Source organism: Manis javanica, chromosome 5, assembly GCF_040802235.1.
Source record: "Manis javanica isolate MJ-LG chromosome 5, MJ_LKY, whole genome shotgun sequence".
NCBI lineage: Eukaryota > Metazoa > Chordata > Mammalia > Pholidota > Manidae > Manis > Manis javanica.
The window spans coordinates 13,795,762-13,813,447 of NC_133160.1; the positions used below are offsets into that span (position 1 = coordinate 13,795,762).

The window sequence follows — 17,686 nt, forward strand, 5'->3', positions numbered from 1 at the left end:
AGGTTTTCTGTCATGTCTTTTCTTCTTTGAAAAGGAAGAAAGAAGAAGACGGTGAGGCAGACGTCTTGGAGCCCTCCTCAAAGAAGACCAGAGCGGAAGGGGCCCCAAAAACATCCAGCCCCTTGTGTGCACGGGAACACCTGAAGAGCAAAGTCCCGCAGGAGACGGAGGTGTATATGGAGGAGGAGGCATATGTGCATGAGGAGCCTTATGCAGAGGAGGAGGAGGCGTATGTGGAGGAGGAGGCACCGTCGGAGTCGTTGGAGGACTCGGATGTGGAGCCATATGTGGAGGAGGAGGCGTATGTGCCGGAGGAGGAGGAGGCATATGCAGAGGAGGCGCATGTGGAGGAGGTGGAGTCGTATGTGGAGGAGGAGGAGGAGGAGGAAGAGGAGCCGTTGGAGTACTCGGACGACTCCGATGTGGAGGCGCATGTGGAGGAGGTGGGGCCGCATGTGCATGAGGAGGAGCTATATGTGGAGGTGGGGCCATATGTGGAGGCAGAGGAGGAGTCATCGGAGGACTCGGATGTGGAGGCGTATGTGCAGGAGGAGGAGCCATATGTGGAGGAGGAGGAGGAGCCGTATGTAGAGGAGGAGGAGCGTTATGCGGAGATGTATGTGCAGGAGGAGGAGCCATATGTGGAGGTGGCGCCATATGTGGAGGAGGAGGAGGAGTCATCCTCGGAGTCATCGGAGGACTCGGATGTGGAGGTGTATGTGCAGGAGGAGGAGCCGTATGTGGAGGAGGAGGAGGAGGAGTATGTGGAGGAGGCGCATGTGGAGGAGGTGGAGCCGTATGTGGAAGAGGAGGAGGAGCCGTATGTGGAGGAGGAGAAGGAGCCGTATCTGGAGGAGGAGGAGGAGCCGTATGTGGAGGAGGAGGAGCGGTATGCGGTGATGTATGTGCAGGAGGAGGAGCCATATGTGGAGGTGGCGCCGTATCTGGAGGACGAGGAGGAAGAGGAGGAAGAGGAGCCGTGGGAGTACTCGGAGGACTCGGATGTGGAGGCATATGTGGAGGAGGTGGGGCCATATGTGGAGGAGGAGGAGGAGTCATCCTCGGAGTCATCGGAAGCCTCGGATGTGGAGGCGTATGTGGAGGAGGAGTCGTCATCGTCCTTGGAGACATCGGAGGACTTGGATGTGGTGGCGTATGTGCAGGAGGAGGAGCCGTATGTGGAGGAGGAGGAGGAGGAGTATGTGGAGGAGGCGCATGTGGAGGAGGTGGAGCCGTATGTGGAGGAGGAGGAGGAGGAGGACCCCTGGGAGTACATGGAGGACTCCGATGTGGAGGAGGAGGAGGAGGAGGAGGAGGAGCAGTGGGAGTCCTCGGAGGACTCGGATGTGGAGGAGGAGGCGGAGGAGGAGCCGTATGTGGAGGAGCAGGAGGAGGAGGAGTCATCGGAGGAGGACTCGGATGGGGAGGCATATGTGGAGGAGGTGGAGCCATATGAGGAGGAGGAGGCGCAGGTGGAGGAGGTGGAGCCGTATGTGGAGGAGGAGGAGGCGCATGTGGAGGAGGTGGGGCCGTATGTGGAGGAGGAAGAGGAGGATCAAGAAGACATCCTCGTACGAGTACACAGACTTTTTCAGGCCCTCTGGAGGAGAGTTCAACCGGGCAGAACATAAGAAAGGAGACAGAGGCACTAAACAACACATTAGAACAGATGGACCTAACAGACATTTACAGAACTTTACACCCAAAAGCAGCAGAATACACATTCTTCTCAAGTGCACATGGGACATTTTCAAGAACAGATCATACACTAGCCACAAAAAGAGCCTCGGTAAATTCAAAAAAGATTGAAATTGTACCAACCAGTTTCTCAGATCACAAAGGTATGAAACTAGAAATAAATTACACAAAGAAAATGAAAAATCCAACAAACACATGGAGGCTTCACAACATGCTCCTTAAAAACCAACAGATCAATGACCAAATAAAAACAGAGATCAAGCAATATATGGAGAAAAATGACAACAATAATTCAACACTGCAAAATCTGTGGGACGCAGCCAAGGCCTTGCTAAGAGCAAAGTATACTGCAATACAGGCCTACCTCAGGAAAGAACAACAATCCCATATGAGCAGTCTAAACTCACAATTAATGAAACTAGAAAAAGAAGAACAAATGCGGCCCAAAGTCAGTAGAAGGAGGGACATAATAAAGATTAGAGTAGAAATAAATGAAATCAAGAAGAATAAAACAATAGAAAGAATCAATGAAAGCAGGAGCTGGTTCTTCGAAAAAATAAACAAAATAGATAAACCCCTAGCCAGACTTATCAAGAAAAAAAGAGAGTCTACTCACATAAACAGAAACAGAAATGAGAAAAGAAAAATCACTACGGATACCACAGAAATACAAAGAAGTATTAGAGAATATGCTAACAAGCTGCAAAACCTAGAAGAAATGGACAACTTTCTAGAAAAATACAACCTTCCAAGGCTGACGCAGAAAGAAACAGAAAATCTGAACAGACCAATTACCAGCAACGAAATTGAACTGGTAATCAAAAACCTACATAAGAACAAAACCCCTGCACCAGATGGCTTCACTGCTGAATTTTATCAAACATTTAGTGAAGACCTAATACCCATCCTCCTCAAAGTTTTCCAAAGAGTAGAAGACGACTGAATACTTTCGAACTCATTCTATGAGGCCAGCATCACTGTAATACCAAAACCAGGCAAAGACATCACAAAAAAAGAAAATTACAGACCAATATCCCTGATGAACATAGATGCAAAAATACTCAACAAAATATTAGCAAACCCAATTCAAAAATACATCAAAAAGATCATCCATCATGATCAAGTAGGATTTATGCCAGGGATGGAAGAATGGTACAATATTTGAAAATCCACCATCATCATCCACCACATCAACAAAAGAAGGACAAAAACCACGTGATCATCTCCATAGATGCTGAAAAAGCATTTGACACAATTCAACATCCATTCATGATAAAAACTCTCAACAAAATGGGTATAGAGGGCAAGTAGCTCAACATAATAAAGGCCATATATGATAAACCCACAGCCAACATCATACTTAACAGCGAGAAGCTGAAAGCCTTTCCTTTAAGATCGGGAACAAGACAAGGATGCCCACTCTCCCCACTCTCCCCACTACTGTCCAACACAGTAGTGGAGGTCCTCGCCACAGCGATCAGATGAAACCACAAAATAAAAGGCATCCGGACTTGCAAGGAAGAAGTTAAACTGTCCCTGTTTGCGGATGACATGATATTGTACACAAAAAAACCCCAAAGAATCCACTACAAAACTACTAGGTTGAGTATATGAATTCAGCAAAGTTGCAGGATACAAAATTAATATGCAGAAATCTACAGCATGCCTATACACTAAGAAAGAACTAGTAGAGAGAGAAATCGGAAAAACAATTCCATTCACAGTTGCATCAAAAAGAATAAAATACCTAGGAATAAACCTAACCAAGGAAGTGAAAGACCTATACTCTGAAAACTACAAGACACTCATGAAAGAAACTAAAGGAAACACCAATAAATGGAAACACATTCGTGCTCATGGATAGGAAGAATTAATATTGTTAAAATGACCATCCTGCCTAAAGCAATCTACAGATTCAATGCAATTCCTATCAAACTAGCAACAGCATCTTCAGCGAACTAGAGAAAATTGTTCTAAAATACATATGTAACCACAAAAGACCCTGAATAGCCAAAGCAATCAGGAGAAGGAAGAATAAAGCTGGAGGGATTATGCTCCCCAACTTCAAGCTCTACTACAAAGCCACAGTAATCAAGACAATTTGGTACTGGCACAAGAACAGATCCATAGACCAATGGAGAAGGCAAATAGCGAATCTGTGGCATCTTACTACACTGCTGGACAGTGACTGCATTGGGGTATGGGTGGGGACTTGATAATATGGGTAAAGTAGTAACCACATTGTTTTTTCATGTGAAACCTCTTCATAAGAGTGTATATCAATAAAACCTTTATTAAAAAAAACATAGTGGTATATGAGCCAAGGAAAAAAATCCATCTGGAAAAAACGAGTAAGTAGAGGTATTTCTCCAAATTTCATTGAAACTGTGAGTTTTCTGTCCTGTGACCATTTCTTTGATATTCCCATGTACATGATAAACACTTCCTTAAGAAATTAGAGATGAACTTTCAATTTTTAAAAATACTCTATTTGCCTCTCTTAGAAAGGAAGACCAATTCTGTAAAAGAACCATGAATGAGAAATGAAATTTGACATCTAACGAAAGCAAACACAATCCTCCTCATATTCTTTTTATTCTGGTTTCTACATTTGAACTTAGTGCAATTTTCAAATAATATTACAAAAAGTGTTAAAGTCACAGCAACCCATCTAGACTACCCTAACCACTACCACGAATTCAAAGAATATATACACTACTAATTTTATGAACTCAAGGAACATACAGGCTATGACTTTTACCTTTCTATGAGGCAACAAAACAAAACCTTTCCATAAAGGTCTTATAAACCTGTGAACTCTATGACTGAGCCTGACTTCTTACTGCTGATGAAATTTAAGGATAAGAAAAAACAACTTCCACATATAGATCAAATAGGATTTCCTTTTTTCATTAAATTAAAGCAACTACTGAAAGTTACAGAAGGAAAGTATTCTGAAGAGTAATCAATCTTCTGTTCTCAAACTCTTCACACACTGCACACAGCCTTATTACATATAATGCATCCTTCCATGATGCATCAAAGCCTCTGGATAATTTAGGAAATTATATGGAAAAATCTAGGTAAAGGAATGTAATTTAGTGAGGGCCTCGGCTAAGAGCAAGTGTAAGAGGCAAAAGGATGAATCGTGATTCCCGTCTCAGTGTCATCTTCACAACAAAGGTCTCTGGAGACTTTATTTCAATAGGAATTTCATAGGGAAAAAGACAGTATACAAAAAAGCCTAAATAATGTGTAACCCAAATTGACACAAATGATAATCAGAAGTCAAATATAGGGTATTGTTACTGAATGACTGGATAAGGGGATTGGAGCTTTGAGAATGATGCACCAAATGGATTCCATGAACTCAGCAGTATTGTGAAAATAAAACAAATGAAAATACCTCACAAAAAACACACCTCACACCAAAGAAAAACCATGTCCTACAACTTCCACTCAGATTAACTGTGGTAATTTTGTCCTATAAAACAATCATCTCTTCAAATGGAAAACACGGTGAGAAGTTTGATAGTCTAACTCAATTAAAATATTATTGGAGAATTATCTTGCTTTCTTATCTTTCTCAAAACTTAGAATACCAAAACGTAATAGTCAAATATACATGCAAAATGACCCTACAATTAAGATAACTGTTGGTACCAAATGTTGTTTTTAAGTTCTGCAATAAAACAGTCTCCCAGACATTTAATAGTATGTCACTTGGTAAATTAAAGTTTCCACAAAGTAACAGTAGTGAGAAGACCTAAAAATTATGCTAGTGAAGAGTCTGGCTGAAAGAAACAAAAATATGGATCATTTTGATCCAACACTATATTACAAGTTCCTACAGAGTTGAATAAAATGCCGACACCACCACACAAAAATGTATTGAGTTGGCAATAGGCAAAGCAATATCACCATCCTCCAATATCACCACCCACGTAACCACACAGCATGAATGTTCAATGCTTGACCTTCTTAGACTTTATGGCTAACATTACAGTAAAAACAAAAACCTTAGGCATGAGGCATCATTAAACATAGATGAGTTTAGTTTGGCATGGTTTCGCTCAAATTAGTCTAGTACTTTAACAAATTCCAGAAAAAACATGAAAAAATGCAAGCTTAAACATTACAATTTCCTAAATGTGCTACATTCTGCACCAAACAGACCCATATAAATAAGTCTTAGTCAACTCCAACTAATATTCAAGAAAATAACACCACTTACCCCTACCCCCTGCACATCCACAAAGTGCAGGCTGACAGGAGACATGGACACACACATGTGCACACACCCATGTAGTAAGTATTTACCTTCATGGCAGGGATTTCTTCAAGCAATCGTCATGCTCGTCTCTGGCTTTTTAACAGTGCATCTTCAGTGCCCCTGCAGATAATACAATATGATAATAGCCAAGAAAAGCATTTCTCTTAGACTCATATCAAATGAAAAATTTCTTCATTTCTTTGAAAAAGGTACAATAAATCTCTAAATAACACTCTGTCGTCCTGTACTGTCCTCGACAAACTCAATTCCACCAACAAACTCAAGTTTTTGGCAAAAAGAAGGATTGTCCCAGCATTATATTAATGACTATTAACATTAACAGTTTGCCTTCTATTCCTTAATAGGATGACCAAATGTATTTTTTAATTAACAGATTAATAACACTTTGTTTTAACATTATACAAATTTCATAAGCTATAATTAAAGGTTGAATTAAATTTTATTAAATGAAAACTTGTTCTCTGGAATTAACAGAATTTCTAAGTTAAAAATCTGATTATACTGGAGAGGAAGGCTATCTTCTGAAATAGTTATTAAGAAGGAACAAGAAGTTAATCAGGAATAAAACACATCCTAAAGCATAAAAACTATAAATAGCATATTTAATGCTCTAATATTAGTGAAAGTAAAATTACAAAGCACATTTTCAAAAAAATTAGGTTGAACACATTTTCATAAGCACTTTCACAACATACTGAGAATTTCAAATTAGTCACCAATTCAAGGAATAAAGTGATACAAAATCTTTGTAACTGATCCAAAGCATTAGTACATTTGTTAAACTATAGCAACATCTTAAAGTAACTTCCAATAACATAAAACACATAAACAACCCCAAAGGGCTTTCATTCCAAAATGGCAGAAAGGAGAGTTTGGGAAAAAATCACAAGATTTCGTCACATATTTTAAAGTAAATAAGGTCCAAACCATATAATGACATGCTGACACAGCACATTTTATCTCACTCACATCCTTTCCACATATAAAACAAAGTGCTGCATGAGTAAGATATTTAAATTTTCCTCTAGATCCCACCCTTTACTTTTGTAAATACTGAATAAAAACAACTTTTCACATTTTATTACTCCCAGGACCATTAGTTTAAGTGACTTACTTTTTGGACTCCAGTCTGCTCACACTCCTGACAAGTTTTCAGATAAAAACTCGGATTCTCTTCACTTCTTTTCTCATCTTCCCAACCTGTGAGGAATAAAGCCAAAATCAGGAAGGCTCTTGATTCAAGAAGAAACATACTTTGTTTTGAGTCTTATTATAGATTACCAATTGAACCAAATTTTTGTTTAACTATATTCAGTTTGATGAAATCAAACCTCTTCCATAAACAGCAAAGGAATAAATCAACATTCTAAAAACATGTCTGAGGATTTAAGAGAAATAAGTTATGATTTTTAAAAAAGGTCACAGCATTCCCTGTGGTTACTATATTGATATCACCAGTAGATCCTGTTTCCAGATCATAATAAATGATGAGTTCCCTGAGGTCAGAGACCATCATGTTCATCTTCGTGTCCTTGTGGTTTAAAACAGAACTTCACCCATAATGGGAGACATTTAATTTCCTGAAGGAGTGTTTGTAACAACAATAGCAAATATGTCAAAGACTGCATTGTATTTATTTATAGAGCACCTCCGCATTTATTTTTGGTAATATATTATTTCAAGCATAACTTTAAAAGAAACACCAAAGACAAAAGTACATACACACACCAGATACATGCTTTCAATCATCCCATTAGAGAACAATGTTGAACTCTAGAACAAAAAAACAGAACTATTGCCAAAGAGATGGAGACATTATAATGATAAAGAACTCTGTATTACGACAGTGCTTACTACAAGAAGGCATGCTATCATTTTGAGTTTATGTTCCTCTGTCATTGTTAGGAGCCATACATATTATAATTCTTCCTGTGATGTCCTCCTCCTTCTTCACTTGAGGAACTACATAAACTTCAGTTCAGATATAATCTCTCCTGTGAAACCTTCATTGATTTCTTCAGCTAAACATAACCTGTTCTTCCTTGAGGTTCCCACCATACTTCAAAGGTAGGATCTCACTGTACTGTCACTAACTGCACATGTAAGGCTGCTTCTTCTACAGTCTGACCTCCTCTCAGAGGACAGGGCCTTGCAGTGCCTCAAATTCTTCTCACCAAAATAGTATTATCAACCTCATCCTGTTTCTTCAAGGCTCTTGAATTTAGCCTTAACAGCTTCTCTTATCTCCTATTAGTATCATTCATCCCTTATCCACTGAAGATATTGGCAACCAATTTACAATTTCTCTCCATCCTAAGTTTTGCCATCATTCTGGGTGAGGTAGATGTCCACTTGAATAACCCATCTGATATTACATCCTCACTTCTTGACTTCCTCTTTTCTAATGACCTAATGTTTTCCATCTCAGCTACCCACAATTCCATGGTCACACTGTAGCCCTTGTCATCACTAATAACTACTCCATTTTTAAAATCATGAATTCAAATACTCCACAATGAGAGCACAACTTCCATCAGCTTGCTTATTCAACTTCATCCACCACAACGGTCTGTCACTTCACTGAAACCACCAGTTCACTGACCCCTTTCACCTTCTCTCAAATGGTTAGGCCTTTTAATTTTTCTTTTATCCAGTTTGGGTACATGATCAACACTTGTCAATACCTCCCACCCCCTCTAGTTAATCCTGGACGAAAGCAACATTCTGAGTCTTTTTTCACAGCACTCCAGTAGGCAGGAAATACTTGAGATTCTATGATAAATTCCCCAGGGCTAACCTTGACTGGCCTCTACACTTCCTAGCAACTCTACTGTACTTTCTTGGTTAATACACTCTACAATGGCTATTTTAAACCTTCATGTGCTTTCCTAAAACATATGACCTTCTTCCTCTTTCTCAATTTCATGGAGAAAATAAGTATCAGATGAGAGCCATCATTTTTTATTAACACAAATACAAATTTACTTGCATCCTCATCCTCTTTAATAAAGTTATAAGAAATACCCCTACAACATATATCAGGTTAGTCTCCTAACTGTGTTTCAGTAGCCCATCCTTTTCTGCCTTCCTAGAACCCTTTCTATAGATTATTCCTTTCCTCTAGCATTGTCAATCTCTCTAAATGGATGTTTCCCATTGACTTTTAATCATGCCAGGATCATTTCCACTAAAGACACAACAAAACATCCACACTACAAAGTTTACTAGGAGCATCCTCTCTCTTCAACTGCCTCAGAGCTAAGCTTTTAAGGAGTTCAAACTATTTCATGCATTCCACATAATTCCAGTTTCCCTTCTCAACGGTCCACTTAAAGCTATCACAAAATTAAAGCTATCATAAAATTCAACAGGTATTTTTTTCAGACTTCATTTACTTGACATCTCAGCAGCATTTCACACTGCTGACTGCCTCCTCCTCCTTGAAACACTCGGTCCTTGGTTTCCAGGACAGATCACTCCCCTGGTTTTCCTCCTTCCTCTCTACACACTCTATCTTGGTTTTCTAAGGCTCACAGACCTCTAATCAGTCATGAGTTCAAGGCCAATTCTTCTTTTCACAATATACTTTTGAACCCTTAAGATGTACATGTACATATTGTTTTAATTTGTCACCTAACCAAAGATGACTAAAAAATGTCTACCTTTGTCTGAGATCTCTCTTTTAGTCCAGATCTAAATACACAACAGCAACTGCCTACCTGGTATTTCCTCTTGGGTGTGTTTAAAATTATTTCCAACTCACACTTGTCCCTCCCCAGTTATCCACAATTCAGTCATAATACATTATTTAATATAAGATCCGATGTCACACTTTTATTTAACTCTCCCCAGTGGTTTCCATTTGCTCTTAGGATGGTCACACAGGCCTTTTTTATTCCTTCATACTCGCCAGGATCACATCTACCTCCAAGTCTTTACACTTGCAATAATATTCTCTGGTATGAATGCTCTTTCTCCCCAAGTTAGCTTGTAAACATCTTATCCCTCTGATGTTGGCTCAACTGTCATTTCTCAGGGAAATATTTTCTGGCCTCCTGGAGAAGGTAAAACATTCCATTTATGAGCACTTAGAGTGCTGCTATAACTTATCATGACTGTTAGTTTTAGTTTAATTTAGATAAATTTTACTTTTAATCTAATTAGGTTTAATGTGTTTTCCTTCCAGTAGGTTTTAAATTCCATGAAGGTCAAGTATCTGGTTTTACTCAACACTGAATCTTACCACCTAACACAGTGGACGACATAGCAATTGTTCAATATTTGTTATATCAACAACGAGAAAGTTTGCAATACTCATGTGTTCATTCACTGTTTGAAGTGCAGAGTATATACTAACAGAATGCAGAGTAATCAGGTTTCTTTCCCACTAGATATGTTAACCTCTTTAGAATTTGTTTCAAAGTTAGATCCATTTAGATAAAAATCACACTCTAAAGAGTCTCTTCAGTAAATGTTGGGAAAATTGGATAGCTACATGCAAAAGAATGAAACCGGACCACTGTCTTACACCACATCCAAAAATAAACTCAAAATGGATTAAACACCTAAATATAAAACCTGAAACTATAAAACATAGCTTTTATAGAACTAGAAGAAAACAGGCAGAAAGCTCTTGAACATTCATATTAGTAATTTATGGAGGGATGTGTCTCCCCAGGCAAGGGAACCAAAAGCAAAAATAAACAAGTGAGACTACTTCAAACTAAAAAGCTTCTGCACAGCAAAGGAAACCACAAACAAAATGCAGAGGCAGCCTACTGTATGGGAGAATGTATCTGCAAATTATATATCCAATACGGGGCTAATAAACAAAATATATAAAAAAACTCATACAACTCAACTCCAGAAAAATAACAAGTAATCCAATTAAAAAGTGTGCACCGTACCCAAGTAGACATTTTCCTAAGAAGGCATATAGATGGCCAACAGACATGAAAAGATACTCAACATCACTAATCATCAAGAAAATGCATATCAAAATCACAATGAGATACTTCACAACAGTCAGACTGGCTACTAATATCAAGAACACAAGAAATAAGAATTGGAGAGGATGTAGAGAAAGGGAGCTCTTCTAAATTGTTGATGAGAATGTAAGTTACTGCAACCACTATGGGAAGCAGTATGGAGGTTTCTCAAAAAATGAAAAATGTCATACAATCTAGTAATTCCACTTGTGGGAATTCAACCTGAAGAAAACAAAATCACTAATTCAAAAAATATATGCACCCCTATGTTTCACGGCAGTATCATTTACAATAGCCAAAATATGAAAGCAATGTAAGTGCCCATCACCAGACAAATGGATAAGGAATATGAGGTACATATGTACATAATGGAGTATTACTCAGCCATAAAAATGAATGAAATCTCACCATTTGCAACATAGATGGAACTAGAGGATATTAAGCTAAGTGAAATAAGACAAAGACAAATACTGTATGTGGAACCTAAAAACAAAACAAATGAACAAACAAAACAGAAACAGATCCATAAACACAGAGAAGAGACTGATGTTTGCCACGGGGAAGGAGATGGGGGGATGGGTAAAATAGACGGAAGGGGAAAAAATTAGAATGTCTGATATCTTGATTTCAGTGACAGTGACATGAATATATACACATGTCAAAATTCCTCAAGCTGTACACTAAGAGTTGTGCATTTTATTGTAGGTATCTCAATTAATAAAATATGTGTATCAATGAAGTCATTTAGACTAAGTTTAAGTAAAAAAGAATTGCTATATTTTATAAGCAAAACAGGGACTTATGACACATTTTTTTGAAAATTACATTATTCATACAATAATTAATAACAAGTGATAAATTATGCATTAAAATTTATTAGCAAATGTTTCTAAGTGCTATACCCTGCTGGTGTATGAGGTAACTATACAGCATTTGCTAACCACTGTAAAACAAACTTAACTAATAAATCACAGAGTTGCTCCTCAGTTGTACTGCATTCCAATCACAGGAGAACTAGACTCCAATTTTAAAATTCCAATGTAAGAAGTTCTATGGTTGCCAGTACAGATTCAGGGAATTCTTAAAAGCAAAGGGAATGTTTCATGCACTTAGTTTCATGCTGATGCCAAAAAATGCTTTCCTAGCCTTTTTATTTCAGTATGTATACTGACTTTAGTGCTTTTCCTTCAGTATACTGACTTTTACAGTACCAGTGTGTAGGCAGTAAGAAAATTTGAAAAGCTCCATATATTCACTTTATGTAAAAATGGAGTTAGTTTTATTTTTCTCCCACCTACTCACCTCAAACACTTAGTTTCTTCCGAGCATTTACATTTTTGTTCCACTGACAGCTAGCTAGCTACCAATAGCCTTTCAGTTAGGATTTAAAAAGTTGACAATGAATTTGCACCTACTATGAAGCTGGTTGACAGATAACCCAACCCAAAAGTCAACAAACAGGCCTAAAACACCCAATATCATCAGAAGGCCATGCACTGTTTGAAGACCAATGTTTTTTTTCTTGATTCTTCAACCAAACGCACACAGAACTATCACTGTTAGAAATGTGAAAAAGTATGATTTTGATGGGGGGGAAGGAAGGAAAGAGAAATAAAGTGAGCGGGAGAAAACAGTGGCATAATAATGGAAATCCTATGTACTGACAGAGAAGAAATAAAATGAAAGAGAAACGACAGGAAAAAACATGAAGACAGAAACTGAAGGACAAATTTGTAGGTCATCACTAAGACTGACAAGCCCAAGCTGAGCCCTCCAAACAGCAAAAGAACGCATTTAATATAACCTATGAGAGCAGTAGGATGAGGACTTGCACACAGGAGCGCACAGCACAGCTGCCGGAAGGGAGGCGTCACCGAGAACCCAGCGTGCGGAAGCCCTCAGTTAGCCTGGTAATGTAACCTGCATCACCTCTTCAGTAGGCAATGACACAAAAAGGGAACCACAAAGAGCAAAAGCTAGCAGTGTCTAACTCAAGGAGATTCCAAAAAGAGATCCCCTGCTCAGAGACTTAAGAAATCCAGTTTGTACTGTAATAACTCAATAATGGGGACAGATGTGTCATAACTAAACACTGAATCATGCAACTAAAACAAAACCCTTTCTGTGGTTCTACATGCCAAGCAGCTAATGTAGGTCAAAGGAAAGGAAATAATGTGTTTTACAAGGTGAAAGCGCCTATCTACATTACATGTATTTCTTAATAAACCAGCTTTCTCATGTACTTCTATAAGCTTATGGTCAATGTGAACTTGCTTTTGAGAGAATGACCTATATGACCTATACTTGCAGGGTGACACTAATAACATGTGTCTGATCTACAAAGCTGAGAGCAAACGTAAAGGTAAACTCTGCTGTGAACCGACCCTCAGTCGGCTGTCAGCCAGCCAACCAACTAGCCAGCCTCCTCTGGTGATGGACTGACTCTGCCCTGCATTTTAATTAGCCTGCAACAAAGCCCCAGGGTTCTTAGGAAACTGATTCCAAGAGCTAGTACTCTCCTAGGGAAGCTTGCAGTACGAAGAAAAATGAGCTATTAAGGATCATAAAAATAATGCCTCAAGTTTTCATTTAACAGATAAGCACTGAGGATATGATCAGTAAGCAAAAATTCACTGAGAGGCGGAGGGCCTAAGAAATCTCTCTCATGCGCGCACACACACAGAACAATGACCAGAAGTGCTAAATACATGGTGCAACAAGAGCTTATAAAGAGGGTAAATGAAAGTCAAAGGTTTCCCTGAAAAAGTGAAAAAGTAGAAGTATGAAATGTAATAACGAGAGGAAAAAGAGCTTCAGGTCAAAGGAACACCATGTGCAAAGGATCTACAGGGTGCTGTGCTGGACAGTGAAGGAAGGTCCAGCGCAGCTGAAGCACAGAGACTGAGGAGGACGTGGTATACATGACACAAGGGGAGAGACTGGCCTTATTTAGACTGCTCTTCACCAAAACCAATGGAGTTATCACCTAGGTTTCAAGAAAGGGGTGGGGAGGTCACATGATCAGATGTATGTTTTGAAGACAGCAGGCCAGCTGCACTGGAGAGATCAGATTAGACGTAGTGAAGGGTCAGGGAAAATAGCTGGGAGTTGGTGGGAGATAGAACGGTAGACTAGGATGAGAGTGCTGAGTAAACAGTAATGCAGAGAACTGAAAGATAATAGTGGATTTGAATTCTTTTTCAGATACATTTTCTCCCTTGAAGTTAATTCTTTTGCCAATTTCTATGACACATTCTCTTTAATTTTCATGAGCAATTTTATAGTAGTGACATTAGCTATTTATGTCATATTTGCTGTATTTCTTTTTTCTAATTGGTTGTCCTATTTTTTTCCTTGGCATGTTCTTCAGTTTTTCTGTAGATGTATCCGTATTTTTTTCCCTTTGTAGGTTTTCTTTCATTTATTTTCAATTTCAACACCTTCCCTCCTCTCCACTTTTTGGTCTTTTTCCCCCCACCTTCATACTAGAACACAAAAAATTTGCTTCGGTGTAGGATGTGTATAGTTCATTCAGACATCCAGCAAACATTTACAGAGCACTACGTTGTAGGGGAGAGACATACACACAAAACAGAAACAGGCACAAGTGTTCCCAAAGCAGAAAGCACTCTGGCTGCACACAGAACAGACACCTCGCCCAGACTGAGGAGAATTAGTCAAGACTTCCTGAAGGTCAAATTGTAACTGTTCTGAAGGAGCCTGGAAACCAAGTGCAAGAAGAAAGAGCCTTAAGTGAAGAGTGGTAAATGACTATCACTCCTATTCTCCGAGTAATTTCAGAATTGAACAGAAAGCTCACTAGCATTTTCCATGAATTCCCAGGGATATCATTCCAGGTAAGGTCTCAGACTACCTCAGAGGTAATCAAATGGTAAAAGCCCCCCAAATGTTTTCTGGAACTAACACAAGCTTAATGTATGCTTATGAATATATACTAAATGCCCTCACAGGTTCCCTTTTCAATATATTTAAAATGAAATCTAGGCTAAAAACCTAGCAGCAAAGCAATAACATATTTCAGTTTTTATTTCCTACTTCACCCCACAAGTTCCCATCAATGGACAGTTATCTATCCCTATACCTTCCAAGAGGCTTCCTACTGCACCTCTTCCCTGCTTATTCCAGTCCCTCTGTCTGGAATGCCCTCTTCCCGTTCCCTAATCACCAACTGCGATTCCTGTGTAAGATCCTTAAAAACCAAGAACAAATATCACTCACCTCATTTTGCTCTGGGCATTATTCTGTATCATAGGTGGATGTTTCTTACCCTTTCCTATCTGAGTGTGGCTTGCCTGACTACTGAAAGTGTGTCATACGCAACTATATAAAGTATGAACAGTGACTTAAGGGCAGACACCCTTCATATCCACTGAATAAAGTTAACAAAGAACTTCCTTTGCTGTAGCTGTGAGATCCTCATTTGACCCTTGCACTCCCAGATTACTTTAGGTCTTCAGATGACTTATGACTGACTCCCTTGAAGAGAAGCGTAAACTGGAAAGACGAGAGGTGCAGAAAGGGTAGCCTACTGATATTGACACGTTATGGTGGAGGTGATGAGAGCAAATGCCTGATTCAGGGCTGGATTTACGAATGAGAAAGAGAACTGGATACAGCACGCATAAACGGCTTTCTCTTAAAATTTCGATGTGAATGGAGAGAAGACATGCGGCAATGAACACACACAGTTATAAACGATATGGCTTCGTACAAATGCAGCCGTGTGTCAGGAATATCCCACGGGTCTCAATCCCGCCCTCCCCTTCCGGCGGCCAGGAAAGGCAGGTAACGCGGAATGGCAGTTTATTAGCGGCTGGCACTGCGCGCCTCACAGACTCCAAGTCAACACAGCTCTCACGACCTTGGGAGGGAAGTACCACGAGCTTCGCGTAACAGACAAGGGCACCGAATACAGAGACGAAATCATCTCCCCAAAGCCCCACACACAGAAACCCACAGGGCCTCGGGGCCAGACACACGTTCCTCGCTTCGGTCGCCTGCAGACCGAGGGGGGCGTTCCCGCTGCCGCCCTGCGCGTCCCGGGAAACCCGCCCGCAGACGCGCTCCCCGCCCTCGCTCCGCGCCAGATCGCGCGCTCGCCGGAGGGACGCAGAGGGGCCGTTCCGAGGCCCGAAAAGACCCCCAGACCGCGGCACTTACCTCGCTGCTGAGGCTCGTTGTTTCCGACCGGGCCATGAGAGGTCCAGTGCGTGCTGCCGCCGCCGCCAGCAGGGTAACCGCGCCGACCGGACGGCTGCTGCGTGGCCACGCCCCCTCACGGCACGCCCTTCCGTCCAAAACTTGTCTGCAGGCGGCTTCCGCCCACGCCTGGGGAAAAGCGAGACGGCTCGGAGGGGAGGAGCGGTACTGAGTGGAACCACTTCCGGAGTAGAGGGCCGGGCCCCGGAACTGCGCGCTCCTGTGGAACCGGGTTCTGGAGGGAGGTGTTGAAGATGCTTATTCTATTATACTCGTTTGTAGACGTGGCCTGGTTTTGTAAAGGCATTGGCTTTGTGTCCCAATGTGGGTGAAGGAGCTTTGATAGAAGAATTTAATTGAGTGACCGATCTTCGTGCCGAGTTTTTATCTAGTGTTTGTCATGATTCCTGCACTTCCAAGAACCACGCCTTATTGTCCAGCCTTACATCATAGCTCAGCCTTGGACATATTCTTCTGCACACTGTAAGATTTAAATTTAGATAGTAAATGCTTAAAGCAAGACCAGGATGCACATTTACTGCTGCTTGTGGAAATGTCTGTTTTGAAGGATTAGCCTGGGGGAGAGGAGGCGTAAGGAAGTGAACCTGAATTAGAAAATATATATTCATAGTTAACACCTGCTTTAAGTGAGCGTTGAAATGCGTCTAGCGCAGGGGCAATCACTTTGCACGAATTATCTCCAAAATATTCGTAGATACCCAGTAAGATAGGAACTATTACTATGATTTCGCAGATGTGGCAATGGACTTCACAGGAGCCAAGTCTTTTATTTAGCCAGAGTTGCCCAGCTGGGGCCCATCACTGCTGCAGGACTCCAGGGCTGGTTACATGGTTGGCAAGGCCCAGTACAAAATGAAAATACAGGAACCCTCATTCAAAAAGTAGGAAAAATGTCTTCTTTTTTCTGTGGTGTCTTGGTGTGTAATTTTCTATTTGGCATTTAATCTGGAGCTCCTCAAACACAGCAATACTAATGGGACTCGTGTAGACTCTCACCTGTCTCACCTGTGCGTGGGACCCTTGCCGCAGGCCTTAGAGCCGCGGGTCCTGGAACACGAGGACGGTAGTTTCCGGGCAAAGACCCAGAGGTGGGAAGCCTGAGAACCCACCTGGGAGGACGCGGGGGGCAGGACACCGCACGAGCTGAAACGAAGGCCTTGACAGGTTTCCATTGGCCCTCCACAAAACTCAGAATTCAGATGAGATTATTGAAAGTTTCGAGACTGTGGTGAGAGCACATTTAAGCCAGTGCCTCTTGTGACATTCTGAGAAGACAGCCCTGTGCAGAGCCCATGTTCTTAATTTGTGATTCTGTTTCTAAATTATAGGAACTCACGCTTTTATTTGGATTGGTATTCTTTTAGTTTTACGTGTGATTTGGATACAAATAGCTTAATGGCTTCTTCCTGTTTGACTAGTGTCACATGAAGGTAGTTTTTACCATTAATAAATCGTACACTGAATT

At 40.6% G+C, this 17,686-nt stretch overlaps 1 long non-coding RNA gene across 3 annotated transcripts in view; it reads right to left on the minus strand.

The window, feature by feature from the left end:
* LOC140849459 (uncharacterized) overlaps positions 1-16,740 on the minus strand; it is an 81,941-nt gene extending 65,201 nt beyond the window's left edge. The window contains exons 1-3 of one of the 3 annotated variants that reach the window (XR_012131304.1): positions 16,162-16,690; positions 7,107-7,192; positions 6,019-6,091 (exon numbers count right to left, since the gene is read on the minus strand). This is a non-coding gene — a long non-coding RNA (uncharacterized lncRNA). Of the gene's footprint in view, positions 1-5,932; positions 6,092-7,106; positions 7,193-16,161 lie in introns of all 3 variants that reach the window. The other 2 variants (XR_012131303.1, XR_012131305.1) reach the window with 2 other exon arrangements.
* Positions 16,741-17,686: the final 946 nt, after the last annotated feature.